We start from the raw sequence: 17,390 nt of genomic DNA on the forward strand, positions 1-17,390 counted from the left end.
ACACACACACACTACACCTTCCACTGTTTCACCTCATAAGTGGGCCTCACAAATCACCCACTCCCCCCCCCCCGTGTGCTTCTTGGGCCTCACCAATCCTGACTGCCAGCCATGCTGATTCTTTGCCATCGCCCCATCTTTGGCAGACTAACCCCCACCAATCCCAGCTTTTAAGTCTTCTTCATTGAGGCAGGTTTAGTTCCACTGGTCAAACCAAACATAACAGAGAAGAAATTCCAAGTATAGTTTTTGTTCTAATCCCACTTGTATATTTTTAAGAAGAATGAACTTCTTTGGACTACAGCAACTGCTGTGGACTGAAATGTATCCCCTTAAAAGTTCCCTCATGGATGCACTAACTCCCAGTCCTTCCAAATGTAACCTTATGTGGGCTTAGGGTAATTCAAAGAGGTCAATGAATTAAAAAGCTAAGTCATAGATCATTATAATAGAAACTTGGGTGTGACAGGCACAGAGAGATGCAAGGGACAGATTGGAAACAGGTTCTTCATGCCTCAGCAAGAATCATGAAGAATGGCAGGATAATTTGGACTTCAGTTGTCTGGACTGGAAGACCAACAACATTCTGCTCTTTAAGCTATCTCGTGTGTAGTACTTCAATTCTGGCACCAGAAATTTACTGAAGTGTTCTTATTTGTGAAGTAGGAAAGACAGCGGTGGATCTTTTATAGTCTACTATGTAGACTAAATAAAATCCCTAAGATCTGAGATCTCCACCTATCTTTTAATAGTCGCTTTAACTATTATTATTAATGCTGTTTTATATGACAAATAAAACTGGATATAAATTTTCTATCTTAAAGTGACCTTCTTCATAATGGGAAGGAATCACCCACAGAAAAGAGGCACTCTGTTGTTCCCTGAGGAGAGCTAGTTCCACAGAGACACAAAATCAACCACTTGGTAGCATGAACCCGCAGAAATTAATGAATTGTAGCACTGTGTACATACTAGAAACAAATTAAATGCTAATTCCAGGGATATGTGCTATGAAGGCAACACTGTGATCCAGTGGGACTCCGAGGAGAAGGAAATACATTCTTCCCTGCAAATACTGTCCACTGTTGGATACAGTAAGAACCAGAAGAGACTAGAAATATCACTCATCTTGCAAATCATAATATAAATATATTTCATAAACTATATAATTTTACAATAATTGCAAAGTTAGTGGAAAATCCCACTTTTACCCTTTAACTTTTTGTTCAGAACTCATGTCCATGATATTTCCTCTACATTCACTTTCAAAAATATGGTTGAAAGGTGTTCAGAGCCCAGAGCCTCAGTTAACAGGGAAGATTGGAGACCTCCAAATAAATAATAAAGGCTCCAAATGTGATCATTGTCTTACTCAGTGTTATTACTGTTGCCATGAAACACCGTACCCAAAAGCAAGTTGGGGAGAAAAAGGTGTATTATCCTTATACTCCACATCATCATGCAAGGCAGACAGAACAGGAACTCAAACAGGGCAGGATCCTGGAGGCAGGAGCTGATGCAGAGGCCATGTAGGGTGCTGCTTACTGGCTTGCTCCTCGTGGCTTGCTCAGTTTGTCTTCTTATAGAACCCAGGACCAACAACAGCACAGGAGATGGTACCAACTATAGTGGTCTGAGCCCTTCCCCAGCAAGCATTGATTAAGATGCCTGATCTTATGGAGGCATCTTTTCAATTGAGGTTCCTTCTTCTCTCTTCACACTAGCTTGTGTTCAATTGACATAAAATGAACCACCACAACCATGGACATGTGAGGTAAGTTCACTAACCCATTGATAATACACAGTGGGCTGTTATAAGAATGAAATAACCACACTCATCAAACAATGCTAGAAAGTGAAAGAGGAAGAAAACTTATTATAATTTCACCATAGAAAACAAGCAGTCATGTACAGCAGCCTAAGGCTGCAGCAGTGAACTGCTCATATAATGTGGAGTTTGCTACTGCAGTATGTGTTTTTCTTCTGATTTCAATGAATTGCCCCGCAGTTCTTCCTTATAATTTAAGTATGAGCCGAGTGAAGTAGCATGAAATTAGAATCAAGATTTGTAACATTGCATGCTCAATTAAGAACTTTGAGTCAAGGTGTATGCCCCAGCTCACCTAGGAAGTCGGCTCCACACTTTGTGATGGCTCCTAATTCAACTTTCCTCTTAGCCTCACTTTCTCTACCCAAAGTTAATCATCTAGGCTGGCTTCATGTCTGAGGCATGCGCTGCAGTGACTCATGAGAGTTCAGAAGAACTAAGAGTATTTCTGAAAAGAGTACAGGTAGTTCAGGTGGAAGGAAGCAGAAGGAGGAACAAGGCCCGGAAAGGAATAAAGAGCTAGTCAATCACATGTCAGAGAGAGAACACCAAGATGAGATGTATTTAGCTGAGTTGCTAAAGATACGCAGAGCGTGAGTACCAGCCACCGCACATAGCATTGCCCAACCTGCATCAAATCAAAGCATCTGCACGGAGAGTTATGACCACTGGATTCTTTACATCCTTTTAAGAAGCTTGAAGTATTATATTTTTATTCTGACCTTCACTTAATGACTTCAGTAAATATTCTTAGTAAGGAATTATGATTACCTTTTATGGGTTCAGATTAAAGGTAACCTGATTCCTCGCAAGAGTGATTTACAAAGTTAATGCCTAAATTTCTCATTCTTTACTTTATTGAAAATCTGTATAGTAGATTGGTATGTACATAAAGGCTAAGAGTTTGGATATAAAGGCTAAGAGTTTGGATAAAAACATGGCTTTATGAGCAGACTTGCCTTCACAAGTTTTGAAAATTCAAATAAATAATCAAAAACTTGCTGTAAAATTTTAATAGAAATCTACATTTTCCTGGATAGTTTTCTCCTTTTGATTTTTGAGAGTTTTATACATATATACATATGCACACCATTTCTGCCCCCCCTTTCCATACAACTTCTTGTTTTCTAATGAGAGGCAGCTAGCAGGTGGCTTGAGATGAGAAGAACTGAGATGGGAAGGTAGGAGTAGTTGGAAGAAATAGACAGAGGGGAATGGTGATCAGGATATACATATGAAAAAAATCTTTTCAATAAAAGAAAAATCAATGATCTTTTTATCTTATAAGAAACTTTTTGACTAGATGCACAATACAATAAATGCAAGCCTTTGCCTTTTAAAATCTTGTCTCAAACACCTAGGGACAGAAGTATTTAAATTTTTTTATATAAAAATATAAACTAAGCCGGGCGGTGGTGGCGCACGCCTTTAATCCCAGCACTCGGGAGGCAGAGGCAGGCGGATCTCTGTGAGTTCGAGGCCAGCCTGGTCTACAGAGCTAGTTCCAGGACAGGCTCCAAAGCTACAGAGAAACCCTGTCTCGAAAAACCAAAAAAAAAAAAAAAAAAAAAAAAAAAAAAAAATATAAACTAAATATATTTAGGGATAGGGTTTAAACTACATACAAGATTAATTTCTTGTTTACCTTATACAAATACCTGAAAGTAATTTTTATAAAAATGTTTGTTTAGCCACATTGTGACTATTACATATAACAGGAATGTTAATGTAAAATTTTACACTTTGTCTGTACCTTTGCCTTTAAATCAAGGCAGAGTAAAACTTAGCTGCTACTCATGATCATCCCACAATACACACAGCTTCACTGTTAGTAGCAATATATCTGAATGTGAAGAGAAATTCTATTTAGATACCGTATCTTGTGATTTTGCATTGATTTCTCATAAAGTAAGACTTTCAATTCTCCTTTCCCCTTTATCCAGCCTGAACTGATTCTGTCCTACTCAGAGAATTACCTGAAGTTACTTCTCCATTGCACTGCAATCTTATCAAGTGTATGCTAGAGAGCCTAACAGAAAAGTGAAGAAATTCTCATCACCTGGAGATGACAGATTGGAGCTGTGACTCATTGTCATCTTGAGGGAGACGATGCAGTTTCAACAATTTTTGTAAGAAAAGCTATTCAAATTCTCTGGCGGGTCAAGTGGTTCTGATTAAGAAGTTTCGAGCACAGAATAAAAATCAAAACTTACTTTTCTATTTTTCTTTTAACAGATGCAAGAAAGTTCTGAATTTCCTAAAACTGCAAGACTAATGAGGTGGGGCCGGAAGATGGGCTCCACCGAGTAAGGTGCTTGCCCCTAAAGCTGGGGACCCGAATTCGATCCCTGGGACACACATGTTGGAAAGACAAAATTGACTCTCCTAGGTTGTCCTCTGACTTCTGTGCCCCAAGACCCACAAAATAAGTAACTAAAATTTTGTTTAAAGAAAAGAATAAAGAGATGAGATTATTGCTGGAAACGTCCTAGAAACTCTCCCAGCTGTGTAACCTCTTTAAAAACATGCAACGCCAAATCCTATTTCCAGGAAAAATTTTGGTTAGATGAGTTGTCAAGGATCCACCCTCGGATTGCTGGTCCACGTTTATATGTGCTGAATGCCCTCTGTCTAAGTGTTTTTACATAAGTGCTAAGCAAGCCCATCTTGAGTGGTTTATAGATAATTTCCCCTCAGTTCTGGAGAGCAAGGGCCACCCAGTCATCACAGTTGTTTATGTTCTTCTTAGAAAAGTCGCTCCAAGCCCCATCATTGGTGTGTCTCAGTGATGCAAGGCAAGAGTTTTTGCTAAGTTGTAAACCTGCTTTTAGGTTAGAAACATCCAATGCATACTTCCAACACTGACATGCTAAAGATGCAATTAAAATGTCAGGCCGCATCCACTTCTTGTGGTAAATTTGTGATCCTGTAATATAATACCACTGTGTAAAGGCAGTTGGAAAATTTGACCAGATTTTGCTTCCATTTCACCTTATAGTAAATGAATAAAAAATAATTATGAGAATAATTATTCACAAGAATGGCTTACTGAGGAGTCTTTTCTTGACCTGTCATTTTCAGCTTAATGGACACGAAAGGGAATACACCGTAATTCTAGCATCTGAAGAGAGGAACAGGCTTCATCCCTACAGCTGCAGGAGCTGAAGAGCTGCGGTAGTGGAGTGATGTCCTGGACTTTCATGACCATCTCACAGACACAGTCCAATGCGTACGGAGCACTTCGTCCATCCTGCATCATGTATAGATGGTCTTTTTATGAAAACCAGCATCTTAACCTAACGAGCTACAGACTCACTCTGCATATTAATTATGGAGCAACTCCGATGTCCAAGGAGAAATAATGCCAAAGAGCAAGAGAAGTTACTGCCTCTCAGTCTTCCTTTTCCATCTTTGGGGTTGGTTCCACAGGCAAATATTTTAATAGAGGAGGTTTTAGCTGGAGATGGATGACTATCAGGAGACTAAAATTTAGAGGTGACAAACATGGCTTAGAGTTGTCAAGGAGAAAAAATAATTATTTTTTAATAAATTGATGAAACTGTTTAGCAAACGTAAAAGAAATGAATTTTTTTTTTTTTTGATTTTTCGAGACAGGGTTTCTCCGTAGCTTTTTGGTTCCTGTCCTGGAACTAGCTCTTGTAGACCAGGCTGGCCTCGAACTCACAGAGATCCGCCTGCCTCTGCCTCCCGAGTGCTGGGATTAAAGGCGTGTGCCACCACCACCCGGCTAAGAAATGAAAATTTTAAGATGCTTCAAGGATTATCATGGATGAAGAGCCTGGACATGTTAGAGAGGATGGAGTGAGGGTTAGAACCATAGCCATAGAGGACAGCATGAGAGTTAGAACCATAGCCATTGAGGGTTAGAACCCTTTTCTTGGCCATCACAGACAGTCCTAGCTAATATCCTTACATTAATAAGAATCCACAAGTTGACTCACAAAAAATAAACATAACAAACATATTTAATAATCTCTATGTCTGTGTGTATGGCATATGTCTGTATATGTGTTCATGTGAGTGTATGCACAGTGTGGGTGTATATGCATATATATGCATGTCAGACACACTAGGGGGTCTTCCTCAGTCATTCTCCATCTTATTTCTCTGAGATAGGGTCTCTGTTGATAGAGCTCACTGAGTCAGAAGGCTGGGCTGACAGGCAGTAAGGTGCATTGATCTTCCTGTCTTACCTCAGCTGCTGAAGCGACAGACACCCATGCCAGATCTTTTTCTCTAGGTGCTGGGGAGTTGGGCTCTGGCCCTTATGATGGTTTCACAAGAACTTTCCTCACTGACCTATACTCCTAGTCATTGATCATAGTTTTATATGTTATATGAGCTTCAGATCAAAGACCAAAGATCCAGGGTGACTATCCATTTGTCTACATGAGTTCAATAAAGCACTGATCACCATTTTAAAAAGGTGAGGAGACAAAAGCACCATGCAGTGATGCAGTAGGAGCAGAATCCCAGCCATTCCCCTGTTGAGATGCTTTGAGATGCTTTGTGGCCATGGTATGGAGTATACCTTGCCTCTGAGTCTATGGCATGCTCCCCTGGAAGGAGGGTTTTCAGCGCTCACAGGAAACAAGCTACATTGGGAATTTCTAAGGTCAATGCTGACACAGAAAGAGGAAAGAAAAATGGAAGCAATACTTCTAGGCTTTACTGCTTGGTTTTCAGAAAAGACACTTGAAATTCGACAACCCTCACCCTCAAGCCATTTTCTAGAGAAGGGATTCTAGTTTCTGTGACTTGCTTTAAGGAGAGGAAGGGGATCAGGGGAAAAGGCAGATAAAAATTCAGACAGATTTCACATTTGGAGGCCTATTTCTGAGGTCTTGTGATGCCCAACGCTAAGACGACTGAACAATGAGAGTGAGTTTGGAAACAAGGCCAGGTAGGGTATGTGGTTTACTCAAACTCAGGCTTCATCTGAGTGTCGTTCTGTTTCCACATCCGAAAAAGGAAGGTAGACATCTAGTCCATAGGATTCTGGGGAAACATGAATAAGACAATTTGTAAAACTGGTTGCTGATCACATACACAATTGCTAATAAAAATATTAAAAAAAAAACCTTTACATCTGTAGCCAAATGTCCTATGTATTATTACGTTGATAGCCTCAGAGCTCAGCACACACTAAACATTCAGGAAAATCTTTTTAAATTGTTTCATATATTACATATGCGCTAAACGTCTTCTGCATATCCCCTTGCCACAGAAATGCCAAACCTCCCTTTCTAAGTTGCTCTGCTCAAGTGTGGTCCTGCTGGAGACATCCTCATAATTGCTTCTTTCCCCTGAAAGGACCTGTGTGGGACCTGTGTGGGCGGTTTTCTCTAGGAATGAATCACAGCTAACTGAACAGCCCAAGAATCAGTTCAGGAATCAATCTCATCAAGGCTGTGCACTTGCATTTAACGGTCCCCATAACAATTTGTTCCACCGGTGAAGTGCAAAGTTGCGTTTCAAGATAAGCAGTCACATGTTCAGCTAAGCCCGCAGAGCAGGCTCCTGTCCCCAGCACCATATCATTCTCGTTGATTGCATTTTGCTGGGATCGTGAGCAGGTATTGCTACGCTGCGTTATTTGGATTTTAAATTCAAACTTTCTGTAAATATTTATGCTTTGTGTGGGAAGAGCAAGTTGGCATTGCTAATAAAATAGACCCAAGGAAAGGCAAACCTCTCTCCTGGCATTCTGGGGTGGAAACAGACCTACAAACGCCTCCTGGCTTTAGAATCAGAGATGGGATGATGCTGATCCTCTAGTTGAGCCAACCCAAGTGAGTATTCAAATTGCAGATGAGGGACCTCATTTCCAGGAGCACCTCACTTCTTTACCTGTAGGTCTGTGTCTGTCTAGTGATTAGCATTTTGACAAATTCCAGCTGTTGCTGATTGGTCAATTCCACGTCCATACTTGGAGAATGGGTTTTCTAAAGTAAAAGAAAGAGCCTAACCACATGCAGGGTCTTTCCTTAACAAAAGTGAGTTTAATGGGTCCACATTTTTTCTCTAGCTGGAATAGAGACGTGGCTTGGAGATGGAGGAGCAAGTGAGATCAAATGCCTGGAAGTCTTCCACGGGACAGGAAGACTCATGGGAGCCAGGTACCCTTAGTGACACACCCTAGCTTTTGGTTTCAGTATCCTGCAACTCCTGGAAGTTCCAAATAGAGCCTCACAAGGAAAGTCAGCATAGCATGGGGGACTCTGGCAAAGTAGGGCATGACTTTCCTGTCAACTTGCCCTAGGCAACAGTAAAAGAAGCAGAACCAAATACAGATGGTGCTTGGGGAAGATTGCAGCACTGCTGGGGCCCTGTGTGGAAAAAAAAAAATGTAGCCCAAGGTAAAAACCTTTGGCATGTCAGAACCAGAACCCTGAAACCCAAGGCTGGAAGTCGGTCTGAAGGTCCTTGAACCCATGGACAGAAAATATCAGTATCCTGTGTCTTTTGCCGTTTACAAGATAGCAAGACCGCTGCAGTAGAGAAGTTACATTTTAATGCGATCCTATTTCCATTGCACAAACATGAAGCTTTACTTGCAGAAGACTTTATCTTTGTGCATTAAGTTGATTGTGTCATTTCTCAACTGAAAATTTAACCGTAGTGTGTTCAATGCACAGCCATTCCCAAACCTCTGGTTCTACATGCAAGGTTCTGCGTAGGCCCCTTGCTACTCAGCCGTCCTTGTACCAGCAGGAGCATCACCTGAGAACCGTCTAGAACTTAGCAGCCAGGCCTCTCCCCTGGCTCCCTGTGCACATCATAGCCATCTAAGAATTGCTTCATATTAGCCACTGTCTCTTTTGGATCCCTTTAGCTATAATCAGTGTGTCTGTGTTATACATACTTAATGCCGGCCTTGACTATTATGCCAGGTGCAAAAACTACTTCAGAATCATCATTCTGTTCTCAGAAATGTTTATTACTTTTTATGTTATTGGCACAAACTGGCTCTTTGCAGAAAGCCCAGAGAGAACTATCCTCAAAAGCGAGGATGAGAACATGACTTGTTCAGTAGTAATAACAGCAGTAACCAGAGACAACACTCCCCAGTCCCTGATTTTACACCTGTCTCTTGGGATCTCTGCTGCTCTAAAAGCCTTGCAGGGGAACATTGATTCCCTCCCACTGTCAGCCATGTCTGCTCAGAATTACCTCGGATAGTACTTAGCAGAAAGCAGGGCTCTGAATTTCCCCACCTGCTTTTAACTTTAGTGATGGTACCGAGTGACGAGTGAAAACAGTGTCAAAAGACCGTTAAGCCTCAGCGATGCCTTGTATTCTCTACTCCGCTTGTGGAGAGAGGCAGCATTCCATGCTCACCCAGGCAACAGAAGTTACATGATGAGGGGTATGCTCATGCTAGGGGGCATGGACTCCAGGGAAAACTGGAGCCTCTATTTTCCAATCTTTATATTTTATATAACTGGTGTAGATGATTATTAAGGAAAGTGTTGTAGTGGGGTAAGAAACCTCAAAAATATAACACATCACCTGAGTGGTGTGTACATGTGTGTGTGTGTGTGTACAGTGTCTATGTGCATGATGTGTGTGTGCATGCTTGTATATGTGTGTGTGCTCATACGTGTGTGTACATGTGTGCACTGTACGTATGCATGATGTGTGTGGTTGTACGTGTGTGTGCATGTGTGCACTATGTATGTGTACAATGTTTGTATGTATGTATGTATATATCTATGTATGTTCACCCTTCGTTTTCTCTTTAGTCGTCTCAGGGCACTGGGTAGGCTACAGTTAATACATACAGTTTGAATACTCAAGTGACTAGCCTGTGGGTATAAGTACAATGATGTTCTAATGTCAGCGGTTTCTTCCCATCTGACAATGGGACCTCAAACCGATTCGAAGTATCTCTGGAATTTCTTTGAAGTCACAGATGTTTTTCACAGAGACTCTTTGCAGTGCTCCCTGGTACTAGTGTATTAGGACCCTGCATTTATTTTGTGAGTTCCAGCCATTGTCAGTGTCATGCTTGAAGATGCTTGGAAGGCGAGGCCCACCGTGTCTTTGATGACAGAGAAAATGCTGTCGGTAGACACTTAGCAAAACTGCTCTGGTTTTCATGGAATCTGCCCCCCTGTTCTGTGGAGCACAAATCCTGTATGCAGATGCTACCCACATTCAATTATTATATTCCTCTGCTTATGACAAACTTTAACAGGCTGGGACCCACGCATCCTGACTTACAAGCATCCTCTGGGATGGCTCTCTCTCTCTCTGTGTGCATCTGAACAACACTGTGTGACAAATGAGAACAGTCTGCAAACAAGATGACAACCAAATGAGCATTGCCCACAGGTTTTCAATTCTCTTTGGAGAGAGCTAGCAATGTCCAGAACAAGTATGTTGAACTGTATGAATAACATTATAGAAACTGAAAGAATGTAAAACCACAATTCCTGATCAAAATTTTAGTGCTATATTCCCCATTCAAATATAATTCCTAAGATAAATAGGTCTTTTTTTGACTTCAGTATGGCAGTCATACAAAGACAGCAAGAAAGAAAATAACCGAATTTTCCCAAAATGTAAAATAGTTAATAGCACTATCAAAATTTTGTCTATAAAAATTTTACTCATTGCACCATGAGCTATAAATCTGGTGTGTTTACTGGTAAGAGAAGTAGGAGAGAAGAATCATGGGGAATGTCACTTTTAGTGAAAGGATTAACTTTGAAATAGATATAGTTTGATAAGATAAAGAAAAGGACCCAAAGAGGGGGAATGGAAGATAACTGTTGGGAAATGTGCCAATTAAATGCATCAAATATTGAAAAAGGGAACAGAAAATTGTAAATTGAAGGCAGACAGGTGAGGAGAGTTATGTGCGGTGCAGTGAGGATGGATAAGGGGTGTTTGGAAGCATCCTCAGTCAACTATCCATTACAAATGTGAGACATCTCTCAGTCCAAGCAAGGTGACCCTGGAGATGGATCCTCACACAAAGCTCCCCTTAATGTTCCTAAGAACTCTTAATGGCCTTCAACCTGATCCATAGCTTCGTCTTCACAGATCAGATTCTGTGTGATTTTGGTGTCTTCTGAAGTAAGAATCCCTTGTTTGAATTATTCTAGCTGCCTTGTGTGGCTTTTTCCGCAGCCACTAAATTATTCCTCGGGCAAATCAGATCTGCACAGTGCTGTCTACACACTCGAAAGAACCCATGGGCCCATTTCACTTGCGCTCATTTTTAAGTTGAGAAAACTGCCTCCAGCACTCCTCCACATCTAATCTGCCCTTCATATGTGGGTAGGAGCCACCATCCTGATGTGGGATTTCCCTCTGTATGCTTGAATACCATTAATGAATAAGGAAACTTCTATGGACCTATAGCAGGGCAGAGCTTAGGTAGGTGGGAAAGAGAGAACTGAATGCTGGGAGAAAGAAGGGTGGAGTCGGAGAGATGCCATGTGGCAGCACCAGAGACAGACACCAGAACTTTAGCCGGTAAGCCACAGCCACGTGACCATATGCAGATTAATAGAAATGGGTTAAATTAATATGTAAGAGTTAGCCAATTAGAAGCTAGAGCTAATGGACCAAGCAGTGATTTAATTAATACAGTTTCCATGTGGTTAATTTGGTTCTGGGTGGCTGGGAACCAACTAGCGACCTCCTTATTATACCATCCCACTGGGTTTTCCACTGGGCAGAACACCAATTCTTAAATAATTCTTTAAAAACAAACCTTGAGTCTAAAATACTTCAAAAAAGTGTTGAGTTTGTTTATATTAATTCCACTCTACGTTTTCGCACAGGTGTGATTTAACTTCTGTGAGAAAGAGTGGGAGAGGGAGAGAGAGAGAGCACTCAAAAGAGGGAGAGAACCTTCAATGAAAAGGTCAGTTTACATCTGACATCTGTTCTACTGGTACCTCAGAAGCCACTAAGCCCTATGGTCCTCCAGGGCAGATTTATCTTACCCCCACAGTGATGCCTCAAATCTCCCAAAAGAAAAGGAAACAAAATGAAGAAATAGATTCCGTACTTCAGAACAAGCACTAAATAAATGCATGCAATTTTCTGTTGCAGCTAGAAACATATTTCTCTGTGCTTTATGTTGGCAGACATTATTTGCTGGTTATCACCTGGTCCTCATGAATTATTAAGAGCTAACCCTAATGAAGCAAATATTTTATATTTCAATCCAAAGTGATAGGAGAGAAAGGATCCGAACAAAGGCACACAGCCATTTTCCTGTAGCACAAGCGAGTTTCCCTTTCGCTGAAAAATGATCCTCTTTTCCTCGATTTTATGGAATTGTAAAAGTTCTGGCATCTGTAATTCTAGCTCTTGGAAAGTAGAGGCAGGAGGTCCAAGCCAGAGTCATCTGCTCAGAGAAGCCAGTGGTACCAGATAAGAGCACAGGATACTTGAAACGCGGGCTCAGTCTACTATCCAATTCTGTCCTTCTTTTCCTTTCAGGGTTTTCTTCAGCAATGGAAAGCTGATTTTGCAGTGGTAGGAATAGAACCCAGAACTTGGACATGCTAGGCAAGACCTCTGTCCTTCACCTTCAGACTCTCCATTCTTTATTATGAGGTTCCTTAATGATCTATATGTTCTCCAGAACCATAATTGATAGTACTGTTTGCCATTTCTTCAATTTTAAATGCTGGATATTAGTGAAATTGTACAATTTCAGTAGATTCCCAATAGCACATTTCTGGAGTTAGTCAATGCATCACATGGCCAAAGCATTGTGTATAATCACCTGTCAGCAAAGCAAACGAAAACCATCACAGGAATCTACAACTGGACACGATGCAGAGATCAGTGTATCATGGAAAACACAGGCCAACCTATACATCTACAACACAGCCCCCGTATCTATGGCTCAGGGAACATCACGGCAGAGAGGATGAAGAGATTTTAAGAGCTAGAATCCCGGGAATCCTGCTGTGCAACTGTCCCTGCTAGAATGGCTGCAGAGGCAAGATCTGAACAGTATCTAGATAGGAGAACTCAGAAGTGGGAAGGGCTCAAAGGGTCCCAGCCCAGACAAAGAAGTACTAGCAGTGAATGCCTGATGGTACACACACACACATATAGAAGGGAAGGGAGGGAGGAAGTGAAGGAGGGAGGGAGGGAAGGAGGGAGGGAGGGGAAGAATGAATTAATTTCCCCCAGGGTTAAGTTCCCTTATCTAATACAAAGTGGGCTAGCCCTGAAACCATAATCACAAGAAGAGCAAAATCAGACTCAGCAGGTTATATTCATGTATTTGTGCATATAAAATGAAAAGAGGCTAGAAATTTGAGGTCCATGGGAGGATTTGGAGGGAGCAATGTCAGGGAAAGTGATATAATTATGCTTTAATTAAAATTGTATTTTAAAATAGAAAAGAATACACAGTTAAAAATAGCCTTGAAGAAATAAGGAAGAAGACAGAAATCTTCCAAGTATGATTCAAGTGAAAATTTCTTCTGTAGGTCCTTCCCTCCTTCCCGACTCAGTTCAGCGCTTTCTCTCACTAGTGCAGAGAGGCTATGAGCAGAGAGCGAAGCTGGCCTGTGCTGGGTAGCTGCCTCTCCTGCCATGGCTAATCATAAAGTCATTTCCGCATTTCTAGACTGTAAACCAAACCGGCTTGGCGTTTCTTGGAGAGTTGTTTCCAGATCCTTCCACTGGACTCTGTGATGGGATCAGTGCAAAGCTCCGAATGTACCTTGCTGGAAAGTTTGGTTGTCCAGAAAGCAGCAGCAGGGGCTAAGTCTTTTCGTTGTGAGAGGTTGCCCCGGTGTCTTTAACTGAGGTGAGAAGAGCTGCCCATTCTAGGTGACATCATTTCCTGGATTTGGATCCTGAGCTGTGTGAGCACTGAGAAGGTGACGTGAGCACAGGCATGCATTCTCTCTCTGCGCTGGACTGTGGGTGAGACCAACTGTTTCAGGTTCCTGCCCCTTTGACTTCCCCGCAATGGCGGACTGTAACTTGGAACTGAGAGCTAACATAAATATTTCCTCACTTAAGTTTCTTTTGTTTGGGTATTTTATAACATAACTAGAAATGAGATGAATACAGGGTATAACCCAGTAGAAAAAAATCCATCTGCTGTCCACAAATATCAGTAAAAAGTTGCCATTGCATGATAGGAGAGAACATGTGAGATGGTGGAGCTTACGTGTGTTCTTCCATGGAGCATATATCATTCCTCTTATAAAATATTATGCATATACCAAATTGTGCACACACATATATAATCCTAGATAAATGTGTGTCTGCATGTGTGCATGTGTGTGTTTAAAATTTGACTATAGATTTCTTTATACACATCCTATTTTTTTCAGTGAATTACTTTTATCTTTGTTATAATAAAATACTATATCTGTTAACTTCCAGTTAATTATTTTGTTCATATGCACCCAATCCTTTTACTCTTCCCTAATTCTATGTATTAATCATTTGTTTCTGCCATTTAGATCACTTTCTACTGGGATGGCTTTAGTTCATGAATTTAAGAAATGTCTCAGTTTCTTCCCTTTGAGAATATAACGACACATGGGTGATGCTGGCTTAAGTTTGTCAAGGTTTTCAGGAGACACTTTGAGCAGGGTTACTATCATCTGAGTGCTTTGTTGGTTGCTGGTGGATGCGAGGATGCTTCCGCAGGAGCAGCTGTGGGTCAAGGTGGTTTGTTACTTTTTTTTTTAATTATTTTAAAAAGTTTATTAAACTGAACTTGCAAAATCAAAACACCACACACTAAAATTTACCAGACCTAAGTCTATACATCTTACTGAACTTCTATAAAGTTAGAATAGTCATTGTAAAGATAGCTGAGACTGGCCAGAGACTTGAGGTTTTGACCCAAGGTTACCCCTGTAGGGCTTCCCATGCAATTGCAGAGGGGGTTGGGATTGCCTTTTAGGATCTAGATTTCAATGCCTTATACTGTCTTTTAAGCTTGGTTTACTGGAAGTTTACCAAGCCTGACCTACACTCAACAAGAAAGTACCTTAGAGCGTAGAGACCTTTCCTCGAGGACATACGGTAGCCACACCTTCCACACCAGCCAAGGTTGTGAGACATGGGGGAAAGCCAGGAGTGTGAATGTATAAAAGGTCAGGGAAGAAAGATTTATCCAAGAGGGGAAAGATCCAGTCATGCAGTTCTTTGAATATTCTATAGTGGGAAGTCATTCATGGAATCCACTTCTTTGTCCTATGAGAAATGGAAGTCTAAATAATTTTGTACAGGTTAGTAAAACCAAACACACTGGAAACTCATCATGACTTAACGGGGGATGAGGACTAGGGTTGGTCCTGGAAGCAGAAGCCAGGGCCAGGAAATAAGAAAACATATCAGAACTTATTTTTTAGCCTTTATTTTTATTATTTTATTTTATGTGTACGGAGCTTTGACTGCATGTATGTGTCTGCAGTGCCTGTGGAGGCCGGAAGAGAGCATCCATGATGCTCTAGATGTGCTAGAGTTACAGACAGCGTGGAGTTGCCGTGTGTATGCTAGAAATCGAACCCAGGTCCTCTGAGAAGCAAGTACGTTTAACTGTCAAGCCATTTCTCCAACCCCCAGAAATTATTTTCAAAATACACACACAAATAACTGTGTAATTGGCCTAAAATAGTCTGGTTCCAGTGTTCAAGCCAAGATGGAAGTGCAGCATAGGATGACACCCACCTGGGTACTTCTGCAGGTCCAGGCTGCCCCTTGAAAAGACTCAGCCCCTGCTGCTGCTTTCTGGACAACCTAAAGCAACCAAAGTGGTCAAGACAGCATCCCTCCCAACAAATCCACTGATTCTGTAGACATGTTCTCTAACTAGATCCGTAGATGAACCCTGGGACGCAGAATTTAACAGATAACTCTTTACAGATGCTGCGGGGAGGGATTCCCTCTTATGGAAGAGAAGGAAAAGCAGATGAAACACTTTATATGGATAATATATGAAGCTATTTCTTAATACCACATAAAGTGGGGAAATGTCATTTTCCTTATTTCATGTGGAAAATGGCTTTTTAATGAGCTTTACAAAAGTGTTGTTAAGTTCACAAAAGAGCTTCATTCCGATACCTGCTTTGGGGAGGGAAAGATCTAGAAACACCCATGGGAAAGGAAGAGAAGTTTCACAAAATTTTCAAAGGCAATAGACTTTCATAATTTATAACAGCAGCTGGCTCTAAATTGTGGAAGATTGCCTGTGTCTGCTCCATTCCGTTTATCGACTTATTTGGTCACATTTTCATCAGTTCTCTCCTTCTCGCTCTCTCCCTCCCCTCCCCCCCCCCCGGTGTGTGTGTGTGTGTGTGTGTGTGTGTGTGTAATAGACCATTTCAGAACTGCTCTTCTGTGGAGAACTGGTCATTGTCTCCAAGGAGCTGTCATCAAACTGTCCTCAGCCCTGACAACTCTGTCTGTTCTTAGCTCCCAGGTGAGCCTGGTGCCTCATCCAATGATCTCACTGATAATAAGGGCCTCTGCTCCCAACATCCATTGTCTTGTCTGCTTAACCTAAAAAGTAGCTTCCTGTGGACTGAAGCTAATATACTCTTCTCATCTCTTCTGAGTCAAATATTGAGAGAGGAGACCTATTCTTAGATGTCATGACTTTGTCTTTAACAGCAACACTGGAGTTTATTGGTCATGATTACTAATCTCTGACATTTCACGGTATGGATAACAGGAAGTATTCAATAGTCAAGCCAATGTGAGATAGAAAAGTAGGTTGAGTTCCACACACTTATTTCTTTGGTCGCTGATTTATCTGCAGGACTGATAAGCAAATAGAAAGAGTTCAAAACAATTTTTTTATTTATCTCAGATACCAAATCTTTACTTCATTCTGGCATCTGTAAGCCTGCCTGATCATTATTTGAATCACCTTTTTTTCAATAAGTTCGGCTTTTGAAATAGTCTCCTTACACCCTCATATTTGTCTGTAGGTGGCTTCAGTTACTTCTATTCAAACTGAATTACAGAGATTTTATGTGGAAAAATCCCCAAAATAAATAATTCATAAGTTTTACATTATGCACAGTTCTAAGTAGCAAGATGGAATTTCAGGTAGTCCACCCTGTCTCATCTGGAATGTGAGCTATCTTTTGTGTAGTGTGTTACACAGTATGTCCTACTGTAGGCTGAGGCTGCTTGGTCGTTTCCTGGCCACCCAGACCTGAAATAATAACACAAAAACTGTATTAATTATAACACTGCTTGGCCTATTAGCTTAGGATTCTTATTAACTAACTCTTATGTCTTAAAGTAACCCGTTTCTATTCATCTATGTATTTTATTACGAGGCTTATAGTTTACTGGTAAGGTTCTGGGTCGTCTGTCTTCTTCAGCTACACAGTATCTCTTGAACCCACCTACTCTCTTTATATATCTCTGTTTGGATTTTCTGCCTGGCTTTACTCTATTAAGTCATTGGCCAAAATCAGCTCCTTTATTAACCAATGGCAATAATCAGCATACAAAGGGGAATCCTACAGCATCCTACCATATGGTATTTCTTGTCTGTGCTGTAGAAGAAACATATAAA

This window comes from Chionomys nivalis, chromosome 16 (assembly GCF_950005125.1).
Source record: "Chionomys nivalis chromosome 16, mChiNiv1.1, whole genome shotgun sequence".
Classification (NCBI taxonomy): domain Eukaryota; kingdom Metazoa; phylum Chordata; class Mammalia; order Rodentia; family Cricetidae; genus Chionomys; species Chionomys nivalis.